Genomic DNA, 20397 nt, shown 5'->3' on the forward strand with positions numbered 1-20397 from the left:
AATTAGGACATATATATATATTGTTTCAGGATTTATAGGTTGGTACACAGAGGGCATAGGAATTAAATTGGAATCAGATCTCCTAGCAAGTTAGGTAATAGAAATATGCTATGCTAGTTAAATTAGAAATTCTATCAGTAAAGCATAGTATTTAATTATGAGTTACAGAGTATGAATTTTGAATAGATCAGATTATGGAAATTATATAGTATTACAGGTTATATTTAATGGGTTTTTATTTAGTTGTGTGGCAAGAGTAATACTGGAATATTTCAATATTTATAGAGCCATGACTATATAGTATTTTAGAGAACCATGAATATACAGTATTTTACAGTACCATGATTATACAGTATTTTATTGTACCATGATAATATAGTATTTTATAGTACCATGATTATACATTATTTACAGAACCATGACATACAGAAATACAGATTATACAGATTTACAGTTAATACAACGTTATGGTTAATACTGAGAATTAAAAAATCATGGTAAATACAATTTGTACAAAATCATGGTAAAACAGATTGGTGTTATATAGAAACAGTATTATTTAGTATCATACCCTGATGGAACAGAGTAGTTTATAGAGCACGGTACCATAATTATATAGTATAGAAAGTGTAACCATACATCTCAGATAGTGTATGGTATTTTCGATTGTGCCATAGGTAGAGTAGAGGGCTCCTTGGCATCTGAACCAAGTGGAGCGGGTCTTTCGTGCTATATGCATATACGGATATATGCATATAGTTAAACTAGCACTGGTAGGCCAACCAGTGTTTAGTCCCGCCTACGGGCTACACAACCCTGTCATGAGGGGTTAAATCATGACGTATAACCATCCAAGGAAGTTTTCACAGTTATTTACATATATATATATATATATATATATATATATATATAGATTTACAGAATAACGACAAGTATATTATAGCTATTTGAAGTATGATAAAATAGAAAATACAGTAATAGTTGTATTTTAAGCCATATAAGTGTGAGTTGTACTATATATTATTTTAGATGCTATCTCAGTTTCAGTTATATATGTCAGTACATTAATTATGTAGACTCAGTTGCCACACACTGGTAATAGCATATTTATTCTTACTGAGAGTTGTCTCATCCCAGTAATTTAACACTTTTCAGGAGATCCAGCTAGAAGATTTGTTCAGGCTCGGAGGTAAAGGGGATATTTGTACTGCCTTGTCAGAAGGGTAGGTGTTTTTGGTGAAGTGTATTTATTAGTAGTTTTTAGGAGTGCTGATGGAGGATTTTTGGGAAGATATGTATGTATATATGTTTTGAGGAAAATACTAGATTTTGGTATTGTAAATATGATTGTATGTTTTTTATGTTTTCCACTGCTTAGGTATGTTATCTTATGGACATTAAATTCTTCAATGCCCACTTGGGGTCTGAGATGTTATAGCATATATTATAGGGGTATCAGAGTAATTTTAATATATAGAAGAAAGAAAAATAATGGCATGAACTTTCAGGTCGTTACAAACAATCTCCCCTTTTTTGATGATGACAAATAAGAAGCAAAGGTGAGAGAAACTTGATAAGGCTCCCCCTTACAATAAGCATGCCTTTTATGAAAAATGATGATTTCAAATATAAGTAAGTTCAAAATTCAATAAGTCACAATCAAGTATATTATGTTATAATGCATTATAACTCATGTCAACATATATGCTTATGGTCTCATTCTTCTTATGTTCGCATTTTTCTCATTATGCTTAGTTTTGATTTTACTCCCTCATGCTATATCTCATGCTAAGATTATGTTTTTTACATATTTTCTATGTTCTCATTTTTCATGGTTGCTCTCGAAGATACTCTCTTCTCATGTTTGCTCTCTAAAATATCTCCCCCCCTTGACATCAATCAAAAAGAAATGAGGCACAAAGAGTCTTAGCACATAAAAAGCATAGTCATCAAACTACACAAAGTCATAAGCAAAGGAGTTACAATACAAATGACCAAAAAAAAAAAAAAAAAAAAAATCAACATAAGACAAAGCCAATACATAGATAGTACTTGATACAACACAAAATAAATCAAGCATTAGCATCATCAGCATCATCATCATCATCATCATCATCAACTTCAGCTTCCTCTTCATCACCTTCCTCACTTCCTTCCTCAGATTCTTCATCAGATGAAGCATCACTTCGAGGGGTAGAACTAGTATCTATAGGATCAACACTACGAGATGTGCTAGACCTATACTGCTCTATGCGAGTAAGACACTGTTATGTGAAGAGCAGGTAGTATGGAGTGAGGATACATTATCCTAAAGGGATTGAAGACCTGATTGCATATCTTTGCTTAAAGTAGAAAATTCATGATGGAAGGGGATAAACCAAGAGGGAGTGTCAGCTGGAGGTTCTTGCTCCTTTTCTGGAGGAGGAGGAGGTACAACTACTGGCCTTTGAGGTCGTCCCCTTTCAAAAACCAACCCTGGTTGTGCTTTTCATATCCCAATTTTCTTGAGGGTTGTGGAAGTGAAAAGGTCATACCTAGTATGCTTGATGAACAATTCCGTAGGCATAGTAACATTGAGTTAAGCAAAGATAAGGTTTAGAACACCACCATATGGAAGAGTTAATCGAGTAGCTTCCAATTTAGCCCACATCCATTTCAAAATTAGGTTAAAGAGATCAAGTCTCTTCCCTTTTAGCAGACACCATAACACAAAGAAATCTACATAGGAAAGATGATCATATAAACCAGCCTTAGGTAGGATGTTGTTTGTATGATTTTCTGAAGTATTTAAACCTAAAGATTCAACTGTTTGTACATAGGAGGATGGCAAAAGTAGGCAGGTTCCTTGACAATATTTAGTTGCAAAAATTCTTCAGGTGTGAAACCTTGCTCTAAAATTCAAGCTTGAGAAATATCTAGACATTCAAATTCACCCAGGGTAATATGCAAAATAAGAGCCAAGATTTGTGGAGTTAAGACTGTCTTCTTTCCTCTAACTCACTGGTTAGGACATTTTCTCCATGGATCATATTTGCATAAAATATTTTTACTAAGTTGGGATACAATCCTTTGGCTTAATAAACTACAAAATTCTTCTTACCAATATTCCTAAACATAGGTAGGATTTTCAAAAATTTTGAATCAAAGAACATGGTATCTATGCCCTTACCAAAAATCGGATCCATAGAACGGAGATGTGATCGATATCGAAGCTTTGATTAAGGGGTGACAAGCCATTGTTCGATGTTATTATCATCTCTCTTGGAAGAAGATCCTCGATTTGCTATGGTTTTGGTGTGAGGCATCTTTAATTTTTGGAGGATGAAGCAAATCAGCCAAGTGAAACCTTAAAATATGTGGGAAAAGGTGTAAGTGAGTGATTGGGAGGCTTTAATTTGAAGGATTTTGAGTTAGGTATCAAGGGAGACCAAGAGTTGGAACTCTAGGATTCAGTAGCCTGGAATCTGAAGAGTTAGGGTTTTCACACTTAAAAATATATAGAACCCGTGAGTTCAGGCACATGAAGATTTGGCTTAGTTGCCTGAAGATTTACAAAAATTAAATTTTAGCAGGCAATCACACCTGAGTCGCTTAAGGTCTGATGGCTTAGGCACCTAAGCCTTAAAAACACATTGCTCAGACACCTAAGCTTCCAAGCTCAGTTGCCTAAGGTCTTTAATCTTTTAAATTTATCTTTTTGCTCACCATGATCTCTTCTTTCTTTTGATTTATCATATTGTTAGGCTTTAAATATCTTTACAAATTAACTTTTGAGGCACATGGCTTCCTTGATCTTTGAAGATGAGCCTTGTACAATTCAAGCTTTCTTGATTTGGCCAACAATACCATTTTTGTTTTTGTTTTAATGTTATAGCTTGTTAATAAGCTCATGAACTCTTATTTTCTTCTATTAGTTCAATATTCTTGTTATTGGATTAATTGGTTTTTTTATTTTCTAAAACATTGAATCCTAATATCTTGGAGTCCTTTTTATCTAGGTACCCATACTTTCTTGGGTCTAGATGGTTTAGCAAGCGATGTTTCTTTTATTCTCCAAACTTGTCTAGTTTTCACACCATTTCTCTTTAATGGACATTCAAACTTAATGTGTCCTTTATTCTTAGATAGAAAAAATGTGGTATGTGTGTAAGAGTTTGAGGATGTGCGAGCATAATCTTTGGAGGTTTTTGTAAAGTACCCCATGTTGAGGTTTTTTTTTTTGTATTCTTAACTCCATTAAATCCTATTCCTTCATTATTCAAGGACATTCTTAGTGCGCCAATCATTTTATCAAAGTTCTCCTTTCCTCTAGTAAAATTATAGATGATTTTGGCGTGGTCTTCAATTTTACTTATAAGATTACAGATTTCTAAGTCATGTGTATTTTTACTCTTTTCTTGCAGCATTACCTGGTCTTGAGATATCTTGCCGATTTTGTTCTCTAGTTCAGAAACATATTGATCTTTCTTATTATTAATGGAAGGTTGGGATCTTAGATCTTGTAATTCTTTTATCACTTTTTCAATATTACTTTCTAATCTCTTAATTTTTAATTTTTTTTTCTCTTTCAGTGAGTTTTTGAGATTCCAATTCTTTCATTACCCTTTCATTCTTATTTTTCAATGATGTGTATTATTTTGTCATTTTAACTAGGATATTATGAACTTTGAATAGTTCACTTTGTAGTTCTTCATAAGATGGCATACTCTCATTATTGGATTCATTAGATGAATCACCACTATAATCATTAAATGATTTAGATGAGGAGCTTTGTTCTTCATCATCGTCTCATGCCATAAAGCAAGCAACCTCTTGGTTACTTGATTCACTATCTGAACTACTTGTACTAATATTATCCCATGTAGTGGCCTTCATTACATTTTTATTTTTCTTCTCAGAATCTTTCTTAAGTTGTGGACAATCTGGTTTTATTTGTCCAACTTTCTTACAATTATAACATATTGGAAGTTCAACCTTTGTTTTCTTCTTACTGATTTCCTTTTCTTCATCTTCATCTGATTTTGAGTTTTGGATTTTTCTTGTAAATTTATTCTTCCTTCTAAGTATTTTTTCAAGTTTCTTGGATATGAAGGCTATTTCATCTGTATCTATCTCTTCTTCATCTTCATCACTAGAGCTTTTGTTTAAGGCTTTAAATGCAATGGATTCCTAAGCTTTAGGTTTTCCACTTCTTTTGTTTATCGCCATCTCATATGTGAGAAGGGATTTGACTAACTCATCAAGGGAGGTATTTTTCATATTTCTTCCTTCCGTGATTGCTATGGCCTTAGGTTCCCATATTAGACGAAGTTCCTTAAGGATTTTTCTAATCATTTCATATGTTGAATAATTTTTCCCTAAAGCATTTAAGGAACCTATTATGTGAGTAATCCTAGTACACATGCTTATACATGCTAGTGATAGTTTCATCAAGATTCATTTTAAAGGCCTCATATTCACTAGTGAGCATGTCGATTCTACTATCTCTAACATCTATAGTTCCTTCATAGGTTACCTCTAACTTGCCCGAAATTTCTTTGGCTGACTTACATGCCATGACCCAATTAAACTCATTTATGTCTAAGGAACAATATATTCGTTCATGGAACATGAATTTACTTACATCATTTGATAGTCATTATCGGTCAAGTCTAGTTCTTCATTAGGAACTTCTTTACAATCTACAAGTTTAGTATGAATGTAGTCACCAGGTGTGACAACTTTCCATGCTTTCCAATCCATAGTTTGAATGCATATTCTCATTCTTTGTTTCCAAAAAGTGTAATTTAAACCAAAGAAAATAAGAGGTCTATTCGAGGATTGGCCTTCAACAAAAGGGGATGCACCTAAGTGTGCCATTTAGCCCTTAATATAGCTTCTAATTAAGATTTGCTATAACTTAGTGATAGCTTTACCGTGATCCCAATAGGGGAGTGAATTGGTAAGTTAAAAATTTATGCTCTAGGTGAGTGTCCTAAAAGCAGTATATTCAGAACCCTATGGTCAGTCTAGTGCAAGTAAAGTAACTCAATTATAATATATACTGGAAATTAAGTCATGCACTTTAATTAACTACATATGCACCAGAAAGCAGTAAGGAAAGTGACACGCAGAAATGTTATCGAGGTGCAGCCAATTGCCTATGTTCCCGCCTTGGCTAACAAGCACATGTGTTACTACTATAATTGCTCACTTAAATGGGTGGAGTGGCACCTAAACAAACCAGGTCAATTAGCACAGGGCTAACCTCAACCTTTACAACCAATCCTTACCGAGCTAGATTACCCGTGACGCCCCGATTTGTGTACCAATTTTTTTTAAAAAAAAACAATAATCAACAAATATACTTATATACATCACCATCGCATACCCAAAACAACACAATCTTAGGGAAATCACACTTCCCTAGTCCAATAACTCACCCTATGTGTCAGGGTCCCAGCTCCCTATGGTCTCAGAGCTTTATCACCTAGCCTATCCCCGTTCCCTGAAAAATTTAGATAATTTGGGTGAGACACATCTCAATAAGAAGGAATAAATTATTTACAGTGTGTGGCCATATGAGTTCAGTTATAATACAGTTTACTTTTCAAATCACCATTTCATCTGAGAAAATATGCTGATATACACATTCTCATAATCATATAGATATACAACACAAGCTTTTATAAGCTTTAAAACCATTTCTCAAATTCAATGATTTCCAACACATATTTACCCGTGAAATTTCTGAGAATAGGGAAGATTACCTGCCCATACAGGTAGCTTCCCTCTACCCTAACACGCTATGCAGCCAGGTTTGGTCACATCTGATACCTATTAGGGCACTCACCTTAGTTCGTAAGACCTTAGGCAGAGAGTTTCACTTCGCCTCAATTATTTATGTTATTAACTCACACGGTTCTATTTCTCAATTTTATCATTTTCTATTTCTCAATTACCATTATTTCTTTCATTTCTCATTTTAGCCAATTTTAACATTCTTTCACTTTCTGAATCCATTTTACTATCTAGCTCATAAGTATCCTTGGTACCTACTACCAACATCGCGTCTGTAACTCATGGCCACCTTGAGGATCTTTCTTTCCACACCATGCTTCCCCCCATGGTCAAGGTTGTGTGGCCCGAAGGCTGGATCTAACCGCGGTTGGACGACCTGGTTAGATCAAAATATCATATCACATATTGCGTCTGTAGTACGACTAACCGGTCTGTATTCTGATTCGAACTCAGGGGGCCCAACAACTCTACAAAATGGATCAGTCTACTATCTCGCCACACGCTCTAAGAGTCCGTGTGGTTGCACTACACCACTAGCAACGGTATCGTGCTCAATATCACAACCCATCATTGGGGTTTCCATAATCATCCATCAGGGTTCACTACCACATACCCGCAATCATTATGCGGTATTGGCATTTCATCAATCATATTTTAATTCCACATTACAGTATTCATATTTCCCATTTTCATATTTCAGTATTTCCATATCAATATACATCATTATCCTCATATTAGTATATCTCAATTCATCTCAATATAAATGTTCTCATCATTTTCAGTGCACATTTTATCATCTCATAATAGTATATATTGTGTTTCACATATTTCAACATTTCTCAAAATACCCATTTCAGTAATTCACAAAATCTCATTTTTCATCCAAATCATTTTTACTCACATATAAATACCATATTTCATTATTTTCTACTAATCACGACAATAATTCTCATTTCAATATTTTCTCAGAAATTACTCATTGTTATATTTCACATTTTTCAACAGACGTCATATGCCACACATTTTTAATCTATTATTCATAAAATATTAATTTCGCACTCCAAAATATCACAATTAAAAATTACTCAAATGCCACACAATTTATTTGATATTTATATCATAATAATTTCCAAAAAAAATACCATATGCTCATTTTCATGTATTAATTCAAATAGCAGCTCTAAAAATACTGTAATAATTTATTCCCCTTATCTGATTTACTGAGAGTCTTGTTAGAACCCAAATCCTAAGCCCTTGGCGCCTGAAACTCTAATATTGCAATTTGCATTTTCCTCAAATTAATTAACTCATTTCCCAAAAATAATATCCATCTCACCTTCCCTAGGATCCATATACCCCAAATTAATATTTAAGCTATTATTTAAAACTCTCACTTAATTTTCTGAATTATGCCTGCGAGTCCCAAAATTACACTCATGGCGCTCACCCAGGCCCTAAATTCCAAAAATCCTACTTCAACCCTAGATGCTTAGTATTCTAGCATTGATAAATTAATACAATTAAATAATAATAAGCCCCTTAATAACCCCCTTATCCAAAATTTGGGGTTTTGCCTACGACGATCCCACGAGAATTCTGTTCCGCTATACTTGTACATAATTATCCCTTAATTCTCGTGGTGGTGTCCGATCGTCGATTGTGCTTATAATTTGTAAGAAATTGAGAAAAAAAAAAAAGAAAATTAGCTTACCCCAAGAGATACGCCTACGTCGCTCCTACCATCAATCCGCTCCAATAGAAATGACGGCAATGGAGAATGGAGCCCAGCGGTATCTTTCAATTTCTGATTGGGCGAGAATCCATCACGGGACTGAGGAGAGGGAGAGAGAATAAGAGGAGAGAGAGAGAGAGAGAGAGAGAGAGAGAGAGAGAGAGAGAGAGAGAGAGAGAGTAACTGGGGGGAGGGGAGGTCTTTGCGCAGAACCAACCTGAAGCTTGAGGGATGGTGATATAATAATAATAATAATAATAATAATAATAATAATAATAATAATAATAATAATAATAATAAATTTTATTAATAATAATAAAAGTAAATTTTAATTAATATTTTTTTTTATAAATTTAATTAATTAATTAATTATTTTTTGAGAATCACCCCACTACTCTTGTATAGCCATTTTTTGGTTATTACATTCTCACCTCCTCATAAAAATTTTGTCCTCGAAATTTGTTATTCGTCTGCTTCCCATCCTTAGAGGAAACACTTTCAATTTTATTAATTACCCTCACTTATGACGGAAGAACACTGTAGTTACAAAGAGGGTTCTAGGAGATTACAACTATTCAAAATTCTCCCAAAGCCATTCACGTCCAAAGTTAAAAACTCTATCTATCCTATGTTACACTATACAAATAAAAATACACAGTATTATTCATTTTATTTTGACTGGCTCAATTCTAAACTCCACTGAATAAGTGTGGATATCTCTGGCGCATCTAATTCTCTAGTTCCCAAGAAGCCTCCTCAAGGCATGATTGTGGCACAAAACTTTTACTAGTGGAATCTTCTTCATGCGTAACTCCCAGTCAAGAATCTGCACTAGCACTTCCTTATAGGCTAAAATATCACCCAACTCCAGTGCTTCAAACTGATCACATGGGAGGGATCTGGGATGTATTTCCTCAGCATAGAAACATGGAATACATCATGGATCCTAGACAGAACTAGCGGTAATGCCAATCGATAGGCAACTAGACCCACTCTTTCAAGAATCTTGAATGGTCCAATATACCTAGGGCTTAGCTTACCCTTCCTCCCAAACCTCATAACTCCCTTCATCGGCACCACTTTCAGGAATACATGATTTCCTGCGTCAAAATCCAGTTCTTGTCAGCTAGTGTCTGTGTAACTCTTCTGTTGACTCTGTGCTATTCGGATCCTGTCTCTGATGAGTCTGACTTTATCCTGAGTTTGTTGTATCAACTCTGGCCCCAATATCTGTCTCTCTCCAATCTCATCCCAATATAACGGGGATTGGCACCTCTTGCCATATATATGGTGCCATCCTAATGCTGGCTAGGTAGCTGTTATTATATGCAAACTTGACCAGTGGCAAATACCGCAACCAATGACCTCCAAAGTCCAGCACATATGCTCGCAGCATATCCTCCAGAATCTTTATTGTCCTCTCCATCTACCCATTTATCTGAGGTTGAAAAGCTGTGCTGAACGACAACTGAGAACCCATGGCCCCTTGTAGACTTTTCCAAAAATGGGATGTAAACCGTGGGTCTCTGTGTGAAACTATGGACACTGGGACACCATGGAACCTAACTATCTCCTAGATATATAACTCAGCCTCTGTCCATGGAGTAGCTAACTTTGATCAGAAAAAAATGGGCAGTATTTGTCAGTCGATCCACTACTACCTAGATAGCGTCCTATCCATGCAATGCCAGCGATAATCCTGTGACGAAATCCATCGCTATATGCTCCCACTTCCACTCAGAAATGTGGAGTGGCTGCAATGATCCCACTGGTCTCTGATACCCAGCTTTTACTTGCTGGCACATCAAACACTAGTCCACATACTAGGCTATCTCCCTCTTCATGTTGCTCCGCCAGAAGGACTCTTGAAGATCCCAATACATTTTAGTACTATTTGGATGTACAGTATATAGGGACCGATGCGCTTCCTCCAGAATAACCTTCTTGATCTTAGAGTCGGCAGAAACGCATAACCTGGTACGGAACCTCAAGGATTCCTCATCTGAGATATTAAACTTTATTTCTTGGCCATCTTGTACCTTCCCCATAAGCTCTACTAGTTCTGCATCATTCCTCTAAGCTACTTTAATTCTCTCCTGTATAGTCGGCTACAAAACCAAGTTAGCAATAAACACCTGGTGATCGCCCTCTACCAGCTTCACACCGAGCTTCTCTAGATCCATCTGGATCATATGCTGAATCTACACTACAGACATAGATGAATCCACTGATTTCTGGCTCAAAGCATCAGCGACCACATTAGCCTATCCCGGGTGGTAGCTGATAGAGCATTTGTAATCCTTTATTAGCTTCATCCAGCTCCTTTGTCTCATATTTAATTCCTTTTGCATGAAGAAATATTTTAAGCTTTTATGGTCAGTAAATATTTCACACCTACCCCTATATAGATAATGCCTCCAAATCTTTAGTGCGTAAACAACCGCCGGCAATTCTTGATCATGGGTAGGGTAGTTCTTCTCATATTCTTTCAACTGTCGTGAGGCATAGGCTATCACTCTATCTCGCTGCATCAACATGCACCTGAGCCCTTTATGGGATGCATCACTATAAATTACGAACTGCTCTTCTCCTAAAGGAATCGTCAATACAGGCACAGTGATGCGTCGTTGCTTCAATTCCTGGAAGCTCTGTTCACATTCATTAGACCACTTAAACTTCACTCCCTTCCTGGTCAATCTGGTCAATGGGCATAACAGTTTAGAGAAGCTTTCAACAAACCTACAGTAGTACCCAGCCAATCCCAGGAAACTCCCGATCTCGTGCACATTCTTTGGTTGTATCCAGTATACTACCGCCTTAATCTTACTCATATCAACAGAAATACCACCCCTGGATATAACGTGTCCAAGGAAGGTAACCTATTCCAACCAGAACTTGCACTTCTTGAGCTTTGCATATAGCTTCATCTCTCGCAACACCTGAAGCACTATACTCAGATGCTCCTCATGCTCCTCTGGGCTCTTCGAATACACCAATATATCATCAATAAATATTACCACAAACTGATCTAAAAATTGGTGAAAGACCCTATTCATCAAATCCATGAATACTGCAGGAGCATTCGTAAACCCAAACGGCATAACCAGAAATTCATAATGGCTATACCGTGTTCTAAATGCCATCTTTGGAACATTTTCCGCCCTGACTTTCACCTGATAGTACCATAAGCGTAAGTCTATCTTCGAAAAGATTTATCTCCCCTGTAACTGGTCAAACAAATCATCGATATGCAGGAGCGGGTATTTATTCTTGATAGTTACTTTGTTTATTTCCCGGTAGTCGATGCACAACCTCATCAACCCATCCTTCTTCCTCACAAATGAAACTGGGGTTCCTTAGGGTGACACACTGGGCCGAATAAACCCCTTATCTAATAGTTCCTACAACTTCTATTTCATTTCTTTCAGCTCTACCGGTGTCATTTTATACAACACCTTTGAAATCGGCGTTGTCCTCGGAACCTAATCAATTAAAAACTCTACCTCACGATCAGGAGGTAGTCCCAGCAAATCCTTAGGGAATACATCAGGAAAATCCCTCACCACTGGGATATCCTCCACCCTCAGCTCCTCTTCTAATACTACCTTCATGTAGGCTAAATATCCCTAACAACCTTCTAATAGCAATCTACATGCCTAAATAGCAAGTAACTGAGATGGGGTGCATACACGTGATCCTACGAATCTGTACTCTTGTCCCTTTGGAGGTCTGAATACTACCTCTCTCTTATGGCAATCAATGCTAGCATAGTGGGCAGCTAGCCAGTCCATTCTCAAGATTACCTCAAACTTATGCATATCTAAAACCACCAGATTAGCTAATAAAGACCTCCCCTGAATACCCATTGGACAGTCCCTGAGTACATTTGTACATATCCCTACAGCCCCAGTCGGCACAAACATACTAATATTTAACTACTAAGGTTCAAACCCACACGACTTAACATATTCTTGGGTGATAAAGGAATGAGTTACCTCTGAATCAAACAAGACAATAGCTTTAAATGACAGTATTGAAACCGTACCTGTCACCACATCTCCTGCTGCCTCAGTATCTCCCGACGTCAGTGCATAAACTCATTCCGGAATAGTATTCCTCTGCTGACCTCGAGGTGCTTAATGGCCTCCTCTATATGGTCGAGGAACAGTCGCTACCGCTAGCGGTGCCTGACAGTCCCTCGTGATATGCCCTGGCTGGTGGCACTAATAGGAGACAACCTCCTTCGCTCGGCACGCTCCTGGGTGCCTCCTCAAACATCTTGGACAAGGAGGGGGCATCTGTTTGTCCTATACTGCTCGATCTCCTCCTCCTTGTTGTCATCCCCTTCTGCTATCATATCTCCTCCATGACCCTCAACTGGACCCTGCCTGAAAATCAAAAGGCACGAGCCTTTTCTTTTGGCTTTGTGCTACTGCACCTCTCTGTAGGCTGCTCTCAATCACTGCAACCCTATCCACTATTTCTAAGAATGTCTGGGCTCAGAAACCTATCACCTGCTCATACAGGTTTTGCCTTAAGCCCTCCTCAAATTTCCTTTCCTTCCCCTTTCCATCTGGCACCAAATACGAGGAAAACTGGGATAGTTCAACGAATCTCGCTGCATACTGTTGCACCGTCATGGACACCTATGTCAGATGCAAAAACTTTGATGCCTTTGCACTTCGGATCGTAGTGAGAAAGTACTACTCAAAGAAAATCTCCCTAAAGAGATTCCACGTCATTGCTATAGGGTCCGGCCTCTACTTCTCTAGTAATCTTACTGACCTCCACTAGTGCTTTGCTTCCTCGGTCAATTTAAATGTAGCAAATAATGCCCTTAACTTATCTATACATGAGAGAACTGTCAGTATATCCTCTATGTCCTGAACCCAGTTCTCTGCTACCAATGGGTCCGCTTCTTCAGAAAAATATGGGGGTCGCATACGTGTAATTAGCTTGATCATGCAGCTCTGCTCCGTTGAGCTCCTAGCCATCTCAGCCATCACCTGCTGAGTGACGCTGCGCAACACTGTGTTAGGGTCTCCACCACCCATACTGGAAGGTCCTATTCCGTCACCTCCCGCACTTATGTTATTGTTCCCCAGATCCATCCTGCAAAGGAAGCAACTAATCTCAGCATACAATTACTACCACACAACCAATACACTACTATAATTCATAAATTACTCTTCTATGACCACTTATCTTCACATCCTTAGTCCCCATTTAAGATTCAGTCCTACCACTTAGAAAAAGGATCCAATGATAGTATCCATGGTTTTTCTGAAATCGTCACCCTAGAAAAAAAAACAGAAACAACCCTGGTACTCCTGCCTCTAGGCCACAAGATAGAACCCTAAATTCTCACCTCATCCTCTAACAATCACTAACTCACATTTCAATCCACCCATCACCTATTCCATCAAAATACACTCCTATACTTTGGTATTGTATTCCATTGTTTACTAAAGTCTACAGAACCTAGAAACCTAGACTTTGATACCAAACTGTGATGCCCTGATTTTTGTACCAATTTTTTTAAACAATAATCAATAAATATACATGTATACATCACCATCGCATACCCAAAACAACACAATCCTAGGGAAATTACTCCTCCTTAGTCCAATAACTCACCCTGTGTGCCAGGGTCCCAGCTCCCGATGGTCTCGGAGCTCTATCACTTGGCCTATCCGTATTCCCTGAAAAATTTAGATAATTTGGGTGAGACACATCTTAGTAAGAAGGAATAAATTATTTACAGTGTGTGGCGATATGAGTTCAGTTATAATACACTTTACATTTTAAATCACCATTTCATCTGAGAAAATACGTTGATATACACATTCTTATAATCATATGGATATACAACACGAGCTTTTATAAGCTTTAAAACCATTTCTCAAATTCAATGATTTCCAACACATATTTACCCGCGATGTTCCCGAGGATAGGGAAGATTACTCGCCCATACAAGTAGCTTCCCTCTGCCCTAACACGTTATGCAATGAGGTATATGGTCACATCTGATACCTATCAGGGTACTCACCTTACTCAGTAAGCCCTCAGGCGGAGAGTTTCATTTCGCCTCAATTATTTATGTTATTAACTCACACGGTTCAATTTCTCAATTTTATCATTCTTTATTTCTCAATTACCATTATTTCTTTCATTTCTCATTTTAGCTATTTTTATCATTCTTCCACTTTTCGTTTCCATTTTACTATCCAACTCATGAGTATCCTTGGTACCTAATACCAACATCGCGTCTGTAACTCATGGCCACCCTGAGGATCTTTCTTTCCACGCCATGCTTCTCCCCATGGTCAAGGTTGTGCGGCCCGAAGGCTGGATCTAACTGCGGTTGGCCGACCTGGTTAGATCAAAATATCATATCACATACCACGTCTGTAGTACGACTAGCCGGCCTATAGCCCTGATCTGGACTCAGCGGGGCCAACAACTTAACAAAATGGCTCAGTCAATTGTCATGCCATACACTCCAAGTGTTCGTGTGGTTGCACTACACCACTAGCAAAGGTACCCTGCTCAATATCACAACCCATCATTAGGATTTCCATGACCATGCATCAGGGTTCACTTTCACATAACCACAATCATTATACGATATTTGCATTTCATCAATCATATTTCAATTCCATATTGCAGTATTCATATTTCCCATTTTCACTTTTTAGTATTTCCATATCAATATACATCATTATTCTCATATTAGTATATCTCAATTCATCTAAATATAAATGTTCTCATTGTTTTCAGTGCACATTTCATCATCTCATAATATTATATATCGTGTTTCACATATTTCAACATTTCTCAAGATACCCATTTCAGTAATTCACAATATCTCATTTTTCATGCAAATCATTTTTACTCATATATAAATACCATATTTCATTTTTTTCCACTAATCATAATAATAATTCTCATTTCAATATTTTCTCAAAAATTACTCATTGTTATATTTCACATTTTTCAACATATGTCATATGCCACACAATTTTCATCTATTATTCATAAAATATTAATTTCACACTCCAAAATATCACAGTTAAAAATTACTCAAATGCCACACAATTTATCTGATATTTATATCATAATAATTTCCAAACAAAATCCCATATGCTCATTTTCATATATTAATTCAAATAGCAGCTCTAAAAATACTGTTATAATTTATTCTCCTTACCGAATTTATTGAGAGTCTCATTAGAACCCAAATTCTACGCCCTTGGCGCCCAAAACTCCAATCATCCAATTTGCATTTTCCCTAGATTAATTAACTCATTTCCCCAAAATAATACCCATCTCACCTTCCTTAGGCTCCATATACCCCAAATTAACATTTAAACTATCATTTAACACCCTCACTTAATTTTCTGAATTATACCCGCGGGTTCCAAAATTACACCCGCGATGCTCACCCAAGCTCTAAATTCCAAAAATCCTTGTTCAATCCCAGATGCTCAATATTCTAGCATTTCTAAATTAACACCAATTAAATAATAATAAGTCCCTTAATAACCCCCTTATCCCAAATTTAGGGTTATACCTACGATGACCCCATGAGAATTCTGCTTTGCTAGACTTGTATAGAATTATCCCTAGATTCTCATGGTGGTGCCCAATCATCGATTGGGCTTATAATTTCTAAGAAATTGAGAAAAAAAGGAGAAATTAGCTTACCCCAGGAGATACACCTATGCCGCTCCTACCATCAATCCGCTCCGGTAGAAATGATGGCAGCAGAGAATGGAGCCCAGCGGTATCTTCCGATTTCTGATCGGGCGAGAATACATCACAGAACTGAGGAGAGAGGGAGAGAGAGCGAGAGGAGAGAGAAAGTAACTGGGGGGAGGGGGGGTCTCTGCGCAGAACCAACCTGAAGCTTCTTTTGAAGCTTCAGGGATGGTGATATAATAATAATAATAATAATAATAATAATAATAATAATAATAATAATAATACTAATAATAATAATAATAAAATTAGTATTAATAATAATATATTTTATTAATAAAAAATAAAAGTAAATTTTAATTATTATTTTGTTCTCTTTTTTATAAATTTAATTAATTAATTAATTAATAATAATATATATTTTTTTTTTTTGGGAATCACCTCACAACTCTTGTATACCTATTTTTGGGTTATTACATTACCACCTCCTCAGACCACGCTTGGAAATACAACAGTATTCTCTCAATCAGATGGTACAGTGATTATCCTTTCACGTAAAGCAGATATGTACCCAATACGCACATTTACATACACATCAATGATATGGATATAGTGTAAGCTCAATGATGCAAATTATTGTGCTATCAACACCCAACATAATATAATTAGTGATATGCGCAAGAGTGTACAAAACAACCAGAATCTTGGAATCTAAGCAATGCATAGTTCAGTAGCAAATCAATATTCCAAAGATATAAATCAAATAATCAAACCAGTTCAATAAGATTTTCCTCAGTGAAATAAGCACAATACTAGTTTGAAAATGTTTTGCTTGTTTGAAAAATATTTGCACAACAAAAACCAAGCTATTGGACACTTGCAACAAAGATGCAAATATCATAAGCTCACTTAGTTTATCCCAACACAAGATTTACAATCAAAATATGTGGAATAAACTTAAACTAAAACTCCCCAATAAAAATATTGCAAACAAACAATCAAAAGGGAGTTTTTAGCAATCACAAGCACTCTAGAAATGTTCTCACAATCTCATAATATATCAAGGAGGTGAAGATTTGAGAGTATTTGGCCAAAGAGTGTTTTTGAAAAGAGAGAATTTTGGCTAATGTAAATTGCTAATCATTCACTAATTTTTGCAAATGAGCCTATATTTATAGACAGGGGTAAAATTTTAGCCGTTTAGGATATGTTGGGAATAATTAAAAAAGTGTCAAATAGTTAAAATATCTTTAGCCCAATTTAACCCAGTTTTACTGTGGTTAAAATTATTTTAACCTGTCGAGGTTCGGGTGGCAGAACTAAGGTTCGGTCACCCGAACAGACATAGTAATAAAAGTAATTTAAATGAGTTCGGTCGTCCGTGTCATGGTTCGGCAGTCCGAATCAAAGTCAGTAGCATTGCTTCGTAGCTTCGGGTGCTCAATCCTATATTCGGTGGCCCAAACTCTTGTGTTCAGTAATTCGGGGCTCTTTTTGAACTAAACTACTCAGTAGCCTGAGTTGGTGAAATGTCCCTTTCGAAGGGTTTGGGCACCCGTGGAAGATATGCACATTATTGGTCGGTCACTCAAGAGCCCATGTCAACTGTCGACTTTTCAATAGTTTGGGCGCCTGAGGAGTTTTGAACTCCAAGGGTTCGGTCGCCTGAGCCCTCTCAAATTCCTAATATTTGTTCAATTTAAAGCACATACTTAACACTCATATATATATATATATATATATATATATATATATATTATATGATATGTGTGTGAGTGTTGGGACCTAGAGTCTTGCTATGGTCTTATTGAGCTTACCATATATCCATCCAATATATGTGATGTACAGGTAAGATAAATATAAACCACTTCTTAGGTTACTATTACAGACCCATATTACAATCATTGAATTTTCAATTACAAATTAAAGTCTTCAGGGTCTTCTAGTTGCTTCAAGTTTCATTCCTTGGGATATTCATTTAAGTATACACAAACACTTGACAATCATCAAATGCCTGAGTATTTGTCCTTATCAAAACCAGGTGTGACCTATAAAGTCAACATTCTCCCCCTTTTTGATGATGACAAAACCAGGCCCCCATTAACAATGTGCATCATGTCAAATTCTAAATAATGAGTTTTGTTGACTCTACGAGTCCAATCCTATTTTGATAATGACAAATCACTTGGTATTTGCTCTGTGCATTGAGTTTGTGAACTTGACTTACATTAAGCATGCACGAAAAGAAAACGAATCATGGAAGCCTTCAAGTAAAGCTTACAAATCTTGGCAAGATCCATGGAACTCAAAGAGTATGAGAATCAAGATGCAAGCGGCAAAGTTCAAGAACATCTTGGGAATGGGTATTTAGAACTCATGTACTTACATTGTCATATGATTTAATTTGAGGCTCAACATAACTTAGAATGATTTTAGGATTCAAGCATTTCATGTACATCATTAGGGAACTTACATGGACTTAGAAATGTTTTTAAAATCATGGAAAACTTGTTTTATAAAAGACCCAAGAAAAGAAGCAAAGCAGAATTTTAAATTGGAAATGAATAATTGAGAAAAAGGGGACTTCGGTAGCTTGAACTCAATCTCAGTCGCTTGAAGAATTTCTTCGGTTGCCTGAAGATTAAGTTCGGTAGCCTGAAGAATTAAATGGGAAACATAGAATCTGGCAGAGTTACTTCGGTCGTCTGACCCTGGAACTTCAGGCGCCAAAAGTTGCCACTTCAGGAGCTTGAACCCCACTTCGGTTGCCTAAAGTCGCAGGAAAGTCTAAAAATCAGATTTTTATTAAAAGGACTCGCGAGCTATTTTATTGATCCAATGGCTGAGATCAATCCTAAGGGTAATATACTATATATTTTGAATATCTAAACCCTAGAACACAAGAAAAAAAACACAACAAGAGAAGAACACATCGTATTGCAAGATCATAGAGAAACTTGAGCTGATTGTCTGCACTCCATTATATTTTCATCTTCTTTGGGCAAATCTATTATGAAAATAAAAGGGCATTCATTCATTCAACTGTACTTCAATCTAGTATTGAGTTTTGATCTTTCAAGTTATTATTCTTAAGAACATCTCATCTCATTACGTGCTCTTGACTTTCATTAGAAAAGTTTGATCTTGAGTGTGCATATTCATTTAAAAATTGATTTTTGAAAAGATCATTACTTGAGAAAGCTTATTTAGCTTGGTTTATTGTTTTTTATTCAAGAGTATATAAATATACATATAGATCATTCATTGAGCTTATTATTGAAAAACCTATTTTGATTACAAGATTGATCTTGAAAGTGCCCATACATATACATAGTTATTCTAAACAAGGTCATTACTTGATTTAAGTTGTGTGATTGATTGAAAGGTTTATTTTAAGTGTGTGTTTTCTAAAGGAACTATATTTTGGTTATATTAACGCTTGATTAAATATCCTTGGTACTTATAACTATATATTATTTTGAGGGATAATTTCTGAAAAGCAATATACTCAGTTTGTGATTGAATACTTAAAATAAAACTTTGTGATTTTGATTGATTTAATATTCAAGACAAAGTTTTTGTTAACAAGTTCACTTAAAATATATTTGTGCATTTTTTCAAAGTGAACCAAGAACCCTATTTTACTCCAAAACATTTTAAATAAATCTTTACTTGGGAGTTTTGGTTAAATAGGGATTTGTGTCTTGAAGCATATCATACATAAAACGATTGTATCGTTTTCATACATTCATGAGCTTCAAGTTATATCATATGTTAATGTATTAGGATTTTGAATTGTACTTACCAGCTTTTGTTAGAGGCATTTTTTTGAGTGTTATTTTTCAGATTCTATTGTATACACAGTTCGGTGTTTGAATCGGTGTATGAGGAGAGAGATGTATCTCTTGTAAGCAGTGGAGTAGGAGGAAGTTGTGCCTCTTGTAAGCAGCGGATTGTAAGGGAAGCTTCATCCCACTTTAAGAAGTAGGGATTTAGTGAATCCTTGAGTGGTTGCTCAAGGCGAGGACGTAGGCCAAGTCGGCTGAACCTCGTAAAACTGTGTTTGTCTTCTCTCTTCCCTTTACTCTTTATTTTTCAGCATTACATTTAAATTGTGTATATTGCATGTATAAGATAGCCTTACACATACATAATTGAGTAACAAGAATTTTTTGGTAAATATA

Source organism: Malania oleifera, chromosome 11 (assembly GCF_029873635.1).
Source record: "Malania oleifera isolate guangnan ecotype guangnan chromosome 11, ASM2987363v1, whole genome shotgun sequence".
Taxonomy (NCBI): domain Eukaryota; kingdom Viridiplantae; phylum Streptophyta; class Magnoliopsida; order Santalales; family Ximeniaceae; genus Malania; species Malania oleifera.